The sequence below is a fragment of the Myxine glutinosa genome, chromosome 9 (genome assembly GCF_964187855.1).
Source record: "Myxine glutinosa chromosome 9, kmMyxGlut1.1, whole genome shotgun sequence".
Taxonomy (NCBI): Eukaryota; Metazoa; Chordata; class Myxini; order Myxiniformes; family Myxinidae; genus Myxine; species Myxine glutinosa.
This window is the reverse complement of record NC_136269.1, coordinates 44,881,525-44,890,821: the sequence shown is the minus strand read 5'-3', so window position 1 is coordinate 44,890,821 and position 9,297 is coordinate 44,881,525. Positions and strand designations below refer to the sequence as shown.

The 9,297-nt window shown below is 50.1% G+C and overlaps 1 long non-coding RNA gene across 1 annotated transcript in view; it reads left to right on the top strand.

The window, feature by feature from the left end:
* Positions 1-1,094: 1,094 nt before the first annotated feature.
* The window catches only part of LOC137435427 (uncharacterized), a 40,064-nt gene continuing 31,861 nt past the window's right edge, over positions 1,095-9,297 (top strand). The window contains exon 1 of the long non-coding RNA XR_010986073.2: positions 1,095-1,321. This is a non-coding gene — a long non-coding RNA (uncharacterized LOC137435427). The remainder of the gene's footprint in view (positions 1,322-9,297) is intronic.

Here is a 9,297-nt window from a genome sequence, read left to right as displayed (position 1 = left end):
GATCTGAATATGGATTCGGATATGAGAATTATTTAATTTTTAAGTGATTCTTCACCATTGAGGGATCAGGCGAAAAGGGAAACATAACATGATATTTCAAAAAGTTATGGATGGCTTATGACTAAACTAGGTGAATGCGCTGGTTAGTTATTAAATTAATTATGTACCTGTATCACCTGGTGCGACGAAGGTAAAGTTTTCCATCATCATCGCATCAGGTGCTGTCGGTTTCGAGTACATATCACTGGCACATCCGAGGCAAGCAAGGGTAGCAGGTTACTTCAACAAACACAATTTGGTAACATAAGTTACCAGGCAAGGACTTAAATCAGATGTCACACCATTTGGTAACCTCGAATTACTACGATACATCAGCTTCGTTAAGATATTGATCGAGGCTCCCTTTCCACGGATACGTTTTCCCATGGAATGCTTGATAGGTTCAAAGCAAGTGGTGTGTCACCCACAGGCACTCTCGATGTCTAAAAAGACAAACCAGGTGGTGTACTACGATCTACATAAATAGGTGTACCTATACCATTTGCAATACCCCAGCCCTGATACCTTCAATTTTACAATTTCGATTTTTGAGCAACACATTTTGGATCAGTATGAACCTTTTATTTTGAGCATGATTTGCATGATGTGGAAGCATGCGATCGGTTTGCATTCCATATGAAAGGATACAGAGTGTCCAATGTTATGTACAAAGCCCATACAAGACCATGGTAGTTCCTAGTCAACGAAAAATGGATTAGGATAAACGTTTAAGGAGTCTTGCCATGCTTTGAAAGCCAATAAAGGAGCACTCAGATCAAATGGGGGATAAAAACGGGCAATGGAATTACGTGATATGAATAAGCCAATTCAGGAAACCTCCGGCTTCTCAATGGACATGTCAGACGTATTTGGTAGAAGTCAGGATTTGTATTGTAATTCATGTTCCTCTTTGCCTCATTTTCTTTCTGCCGCTGCCAACCGTGGTCAAAATTATTTCCGTTTCATTAGAGGCCTTTTATGGCTCACCGCCATGTTTAAGCTGGGGTGGCTGCAAATGTTTAACACTTTAAAAATACTCAAAACTCCAAGGAACAACACTCGTGCATCGGCGTCCTCACCTCCCACGCCGAGGATAAGGGCTCACTGTAGAGTTCTGCTCCAGGAGTGTAATCGCTTCCCGGCGTCTCTTCCCTTCGATCTGGCGCCCATCTGATGGCGCGATTACGCATGTGCCGCGGCAGCCAAGGATGTTGGAGCTCGGGCCGTTACATCCGAACCTCTTTGGTCGCGGCATCAACGGAAACGCATCGTGTTGGTCAAGGTTCGTGAGATGTTCGAGCACGTGGTTGCCGCATAATACAGTGGTATAAATAGGTAGTGAGTGCTGGGTATAACTGGGGTAAGTGTAGGAAAAATATGGACTCCAAAAGATACTTGACCCAATTTTTTTTTTTTTTTTTTTGTGTATACAAGATTGAGGCTCGTGTAAGAGCTAACAATGACAAAAAAACAAACAAACGGACACATAAGACAAAATAAAGGGAGCGGGAGACAAGATGGGGAGAGGGGGAAGCACACAAGCACAACATTTGAGAGCAGGGACATCGGGAGATCTGTGGGAGGTAGAGAGGAGGCGTGGGAATATGGCTATAGGGAAAAACAACAAACTTCTGATAATATCTTTGGGTGCTTTTGTGACATCATATTGTGCTTCCAATGAGTCATGGTTATACAGGACCGTGTAGATTATTAGGGTATGGACTGATATCGCTCCATGAAGCGTAGGGTAGGAGGTTGAAATTGGGGAGTATCTTAAGGGGTCCAAATATCCCCTTTGATCACTCATGGGTGTAATGACATAAATTGTGGTTATACTAGCAAAAGTACCTGCCCCCAGTCACGGGGAAAGTTAAAGTTCATTTATCAATTCAAAGAATATTTTATGCACTTTCAAAAGGTTAATTGTGTTGCATTCTTGGTTTCACTCAGAGCCAAATCACTGAGCTACTTATACCACCCACCACAAAATGGTAGTGCCACATCGGGTGGCGGAGGTTGCGTTTGTCTAAAAAGAGAGCAAAATATAGCTATTTTAAATTGTGTGTTACTCCATGAAGATCTGCATTAAGTCTACTTTAATCCAGGATGTTCGTGTTGATTTTTTAGATTATTGTAAGGGGACAATAAAGTGACTGACTATATTGCATCAAGAAAACTGAAATGAAAATGTAAAATAACCAATCGGCAGCTTTGCAAATGCAGTGCGGGAAGCGGCCACCATAAACGGGAGACAGACGAATGCCCAGACAGACACCACAGCTTGATATATATATATATATATATATATATATATATATATATTGTTACAGACACGACTTTGATGTTAAAGTGGGCCGAGCGGAATGGCCGTCGTGTCCGCACAAATTACCCGACTATACTCGACGTTGACGAAGCCGCGCCACGCTGGCTCAATAAGAAAAAGAAGACACCCGGCTGGATTACAATAACACAATACGACACCAATGTTTCGATTCTCAAGTATATTCGTACGGAAAAGGTTAGATTACAGGGGCTAGAGGTATATTACAGGAAGACAGGCACTTAGACACACTCTTATATTAACCCCGGACAGACGACAGACACACGGGACAACGGCTGACTCACACGGGGGTTTGATGGCTAGGAAAGGCAGGATCGATGGCTCCAGGTCCTCCTGGGCTCGGGGCAGGGTACAGTACGGTCCGGTCCGGTCCAAAGATGCGGAAGGTTGCACAGCGCTCGAGGTGGTAACGTTCTTTCACAGGCGGGTTCTCTTCCTCTCAGCGCTCGCAGGTGGCTTTCCTTCTCCAAGCTGGGTGCGCATCTCTCGTCACATCCGGCGCGTGGCCGCGTATATCCGGCGGGGAGTGACACGCCCTCGGCTCGTTAGCTCCGCCTCGTGGAATCGGCACGTTGCTTCTCATTGGGTGCGTGCGGGGGGTTTACCAGGCTCCGCCCTTGACGAGGAGCTGACAAGGAGCCCCTTCGTGGTAACCCCGTGGAGCGCATGGTCTGGAGCTAATCGAGCCGGTGTGAGGACGCATCCTCCCCCGCTCCGCCGCCATCTCCTCTGTTGTTGTTGTAATTGTTGGGGAAGAAGATGGAAGGAGGTATGGGAAAGGTCCTAAACTCACTACTGATGCCATATAATCACATTCTGGTGCAACGAAGAGTCATAATTAATGGAGACGAGGCCTTAACTGACATAGAATAAGAATAACTAGGAAGATGTCCGAAAGTTGTCTACGTGTGGTGCGGTGGACCTGGGCACGACATTTAATGGGGGAATAAGGGGAAGGTCGGCTCTACTGATTGTTATTTACATGCAATGGGACTAGGGAATGGGGGATCGGGGAAAGTTGGGGAGTATTGGAGAAAATAGGGGAATATTTACAAGCGGATATGGAGGCCAAATTCCATATTCGCAACATTGCACCCTTCTCTACCCTCGGGGCGTCCCGACCCGATAAATTTTTACCTACTTTAGTGTGGCACGCAATGTAGTTCCCTCTACTATTAACTCTACCCTGAGTGCGACAGTTTTACAGATATTCACAAATGAGTAAATATGTCCCCCTGCGACGTTGCACCCTTCTCCTCACAGAAACACACCCACAGGATAACCGAATCCGGAAAGAATTCGCAAACTACACATACAGCCGGTAGGGAGCATTATTTACACGACTACGCTGCTATTTACACTACGATCCAGGACCTGTTTTTGGAGGAACACATGCAGATGTTATGCATAGAGAGAGCGCGCTTGCCAACATCGATACACCAACCCACGAGTGCTCTGTGGCCGACGGCCTTTAATAACGTGCAGAGCACCCTTCCCGAGCATCAACAGCACCACCCCACCACCAATCGGTGCAGTCACCATTGTTCATTGGAATAAAAATAAATTCGACAACCCCTAACCCTGCAGGTGTCTCTTGCTCTTCTTGTGGTGCACTTGGTGGTGTTAACTATTAGTGGTTCACCTGTATGGCATAGGTGCCACGTTGATCCATAGGTCCATCCCCGGGTGGTGCTTGGCCGCAAACGAACTGCGGTCCATTGTGGGTGGCCACAAACATTGCGGTCCATATGGTGTATCGATCCCGGCAGCAAACAGCGAAAGTGCAGGCCCACAACTGCGCAGCCAGCACCTCTCTCTCCTCTCTCTCTACCCCAAAGCCAGATCCTCGGAGGTGGGAGACAAAAGAAGAAACAAGTGAGTAAGGTGGTAAGGGCGCAAAAGTGCACGCAATGTAAGGTGATGCACACTGGGGGCACATGGGAACCAGGTGAGACAGGTACGTTCCTATCGTACGCCCCCCCCCCCCCCCACCAGGTAACCTACATGGCCCCTCCCTTACCCCTTACTGTATCCACACAACACAACACTACCCATAAACATCTACTTTACAAATCAACAAACATCCCTACTGTCTTCCCCGTTCCTCCCATAAACCAAATTCGTCTTCTCTCCCTCCTAACCAATCAAATTTGCCATTTTCAACTCTCATCAAAATTTGCCATCTCCAACTGCACATCAAAATTTGCCATTACCAATTCATCATCAGTCCCTCCTAGGGAGGGAGAGATGGAATCACCCCAATGTCTCATCCACGTCGTGATGCGTCTCACAAATCCAACAGCAATTCTCATTTCTGCAACACAAACAAAGAAAACACAGGTGTGGAGTCATCATCATCACCACAGGTAAGTGGCTGCGTATGGTGCGACAGGTTCATCAATCCTAACTATTTCCTAAATGACTTTAACAACTTTACACTACCCGGGGTCTTTCTCCGGCCAAACCATTGGCCCTCTTACACTATGGGTTCTAAAAACCAATTCCCATTGGCCAAACTGTGGTGCTTTTCAATTTGGGGTCTCACTCCCCCGATTCATCTCCCGGTGCCCTCGCACAACTTCTGGGCTGTGGCGTGTACCTCTCCCAGTGGGTCTACCCACCTGCACACCTCCACCACTGCAGTTGCCTCCGAGCTTACCTGCTCCTTACCCTAACCTAACTACCTGGGGAAGGCCCTCTGGCACTCTCCCCACTCGGTGCCCTCTCTGGCACTGGGCTACCCGGGTCCGTCCTCCGGATCCTCGGGCCCCATCCACAACTCTACCGGCTCCCAGAGCCCACCTGCGGCCTCACCTGGCCGACGTCCTCACAGTGGTGGAGTGCCCAACCAACTACACACACTAACAGGCTACACGCCCAGCCATTTCCACAACACTAATGCACCCATTCACAACACCATTCTGCAACCGCACCACAAATGCCAATATCCAACCACAATTTACCTGCACCCTCTACCTAACACTTACCCTACCCGCCTCGGGTACTCGTGAAAGGGGTCCACTCTTCCCCCATCCACACCTTCGCACCATGCACACCACTCCGTACCACTCACTCCAACTCTCTCCACACACCTGTACCTGCACACCTGTGCTCTCACACCTGGTGCCACCTGCACCCTTCTCTCCCCAAGCGCATTCGCGCTGATCCACACACTCACTACTCACACACTGCTCCACACACCTGTCCAGTTGCACACCTGTGCAATCACACCTGTTCAATCCTCACACACACGGCATCATCTCAGCTAACTACTCCCTTCTGAAACTTGCGCTTCCCAGTCGTCCCTTTAAACTATTGCGCTCCCTCGTCATTATCCTCCATACTAAACTACCTGCGTCCCCACTACAGGTATCAGTCACTAACTAACCTTAACGTCACCTAATGTCATCTTCTAGGGCCCTATCCATATAACCTAACCCACCCGGGCTAGTTTTCACTGCCATACACCCCATAAACTATTGCTCCTTTGCCCCCACTTTGTGAGGGATGGTGGATTTGCCATCCCACCACATCGGGGTCTCTCACTACCAATTTTGCACATCAAATTTCAACAAATCAAAAATTTGGCCAATCACTGCCCATCATCTGCCAATCACTACTGCCAATCCTTTGCCAATCATCCAATTTTGCTTTTCTCTAATTTTGGGTCCAAAACACTAACCTCATCACCCAGTCGACTCACTAATACCTCTCGGTGCGCCAATTCCTGTCCAAAGCCCGGCTTCGTAAAGCCAAGCAATGGATGCTGGTTGTTTTGTGCCAGCGGCTGGATGCGTCCAGCACTCGGTGCAGGGAAGGAGGTTTACCCGGGCCGAGATCCCACGCACCATCTCGGCACGGAGCCATCCAATGTCCCGATCTCGACCTGCCGGCACGTCTCACAAAACGTGGTCGCCATAACGACCCTTCCTATCGGGCTGCCAGCTCCGCCTAGTGGAGCCTGGACGCGGCCGTTCAAAGCGAGGCCCGGCACGCACCGAGGGCCTGCTTCGGCTAAAAGTCGCTCTAACCTCTAACCCGTGTAACGTCGATGCTTCACCTGGACGCTTACACCCCGCAGGCCCGTTCCTTGCTCACACATCCAGCTGTGCCCATGCTCCTCGTACCTTCCTTACACACCCAGGTACACCCATTCCACTCACAGCCTTGGTCACACACCTGACCACCGAACACTTTGGCACACATCCGTTGGTAGCACACCACACCAACACACCTCTTCGCGCCCCCTCCTCTGTGACAATCACAGGTGTGCCCTCATTCGCACACCCATCCACGTGCCTCACCACCAACTCCAGCGTGCATTCCCACTCACGCTCTACCATTCCAGGTGTGCATCCTTCATCCCAGGTGTACATCCTCGCTCACCTGTCACAACTAACTCACTCTCCTTGTCACTCTCAATACTCTCACCACCACTCTTGACAACGCACTCACCCTTACTCTTGACAGCGCACTCTTTCCCCATGCACCTGTCCGTTACACACCTTTCTCGCGCACACTCTCCCGTTACACCTCTGTAACACTCACCACAGGTGTGCATTCTTCCTTACTTTTGACAGCGCACTCTTTCCCCATGCACCTGTCCGTCACACACCTTTCTCGCGCACACTCTCCCGTTACATCCTCTGTAACACTCACCACACCGCGCTTCCATGTGCCCCCTCGCACACGCGCTACGACCGACTCACTCTCGCCAGCACCCTCACTCCTTGGCACGCACTTTTTCCTCACACACCCCAGAGTCGGACTTTCTCGCACACCTCCTTTTTCGCACACCAGACTTGTCGCACACTTCACCAACGGCCTCTCACGAACACCCGGTCCATCTCGACCCCCAAGCTTCTAAATCCCCTGGCGCATCATACGCACGACCATATTGGTCACCACTTACACCAGGTCTTCTTCCTCTTCGCTTCTCCTCATCACCTGCGAATCCCTCATCCGGTTAATGAGCACATCACGATCCAAACACAGACTTTGGACCAATTCTTCATCTCCTCTTTTATCTCTTTGTTATCCCCTCTCCGTCGCTTCTTAATTTCGCTCACCCCCTCTTCCACTTCTTTCTGTGTCGCTTTCAACCCTCCTAATACCGCAGTGTTCCTTTGAACCTGCTCCACTAACTCCGTCTGTCCCACCGTCAGCTGCTCCACCTCCTGCGTCAGGTCCTCTATGCCCCCTTGTAACTTTACAGTCCCTTTCTCACCTCCTTCTCCATGTGCTCCTCACAGTGCCTCACCTCCTCGCGCACTCCTCCGACCTCCTCACTCACACCTCTTCTAATCTCCTCTCCCTCTACCCCATTTTTCACTCCCTCTATCTGATTCTCCTGGGCAGCCATTCTATTTTCTACCCCCATTAACCCATTTTTCACCTCCTTTATCCCGTTGTCTAACCCCTCTCCGGTACCCCTCGCTTCGTCCCTCATTACCCCCATCTGGTTTCCCATTACCCCAATCGCTCACTCCGAGCCCTCATTCGGTTCGTTATTTCTTCAATTTGGTTTCCCAATCGCTCACCAATCGCTCAATTTGGCTCCCCATACTCATCTGTACAGCTGCCTGTAGCTGCGCAATGAGGGCCTGTATGTCAATCGGCTGCATGTTAAAGCCCGTTGATACAGCGGGCTCGGCTACCGCGCGCTCTTGCGAGGCGCCATTTTGCGTGCCTGCTACCCTCGCTGTTTCGCTCTCCTCCTGTCCCTCATGTCCCTCAATTTGGTCCTGGACCGACCCTGCTTCACTCTCCCCTACCGGACCCCAGCCGTCTTGATCCGCCATAGCGCGACTTTCAAAATTCGAGTTTCGTAAAACAAAACAAATTTCGGCCGCTCCAAATTTTGACCAAATTTTTTTTTTTTCCTCTATTCGTTTTTTTTTTCAAAATTTGGTCGGGCCTCGAATCTCACTCCCGACACCAATTGTTACAGACACGACTTTGATGTTAAAGTGGGCCGAGCGGAATGGCCGTCGTGTCCGCACAAATTACCCGACTATACTCGACGTTGACGAAGCCGCGCCACGCTGGCTCAATAAGAAAAAGAAGACACCCGGCTGGATTACAATAACACAATACGACACCAATGTTTCGATTCTCAAGTATATTCGTACGGAAAAGGTTAGATTACAGGGGCTAGAGGTATATTACAGGAAGACAGGCACTTAGACACACTCTTATATTAACCCCGGACAGACGACAGACACACGGGACAACGGCTGACTCACACGGGGGTTTGATGGCTAGGAAAGGCAGGATCGATGGCTCCAGGTCCTCCTGGGCTCGGGGCAGGGTACAGTACGGTCCGGTCCGGTCCAAAGATGCGGAAGGTTGCACAGCGCTCGAGGTGGTAACGTTCTTTCACAGGCGGGTTCTCTTCCTCTCAGCGGTCGTAGGCAACGTTCTTTCTCCAGCTAGGGGCGCATCTGACTCAGCGCTCGCAGGTGGCTTTCCTTCTCCAAGCTGGGTGCGCATCTCTCGTCACATCCGGCGCGTGGCCGCGTATATCCGGCGGGGAGTGACACGCCCTCGGCTCGTTAGCTCCGCCTCGTGGAATCGGCACGTTGCTTCTCATTGGGTGCGTGCGGGGGGTTTACCAGGCTCCGCCCTTGACGAGGAGCTGACAAGGAGCCCCTTCGTGGTAACCCCGTGGAGCGCATGGTCTGGAGCTAATCGAGCCGGTGTGAGGACGCATCCTCCCCCGCTCCGCCGCCATCTCCTCTGTTGTTGTTGTAATTGTTGGGGCAGAAGATGGAAGGAGGTATGGGAAAGGTCCTAAACTCACTACTGATGCCATATAATCACATTCTGGTGCAACGAAGAGTCATAATTAATGGAGACGAGGCCTTAACTGACATAGAATAAGAATAACTAGGAAGATGTCCGAAAGTTGTCTACGT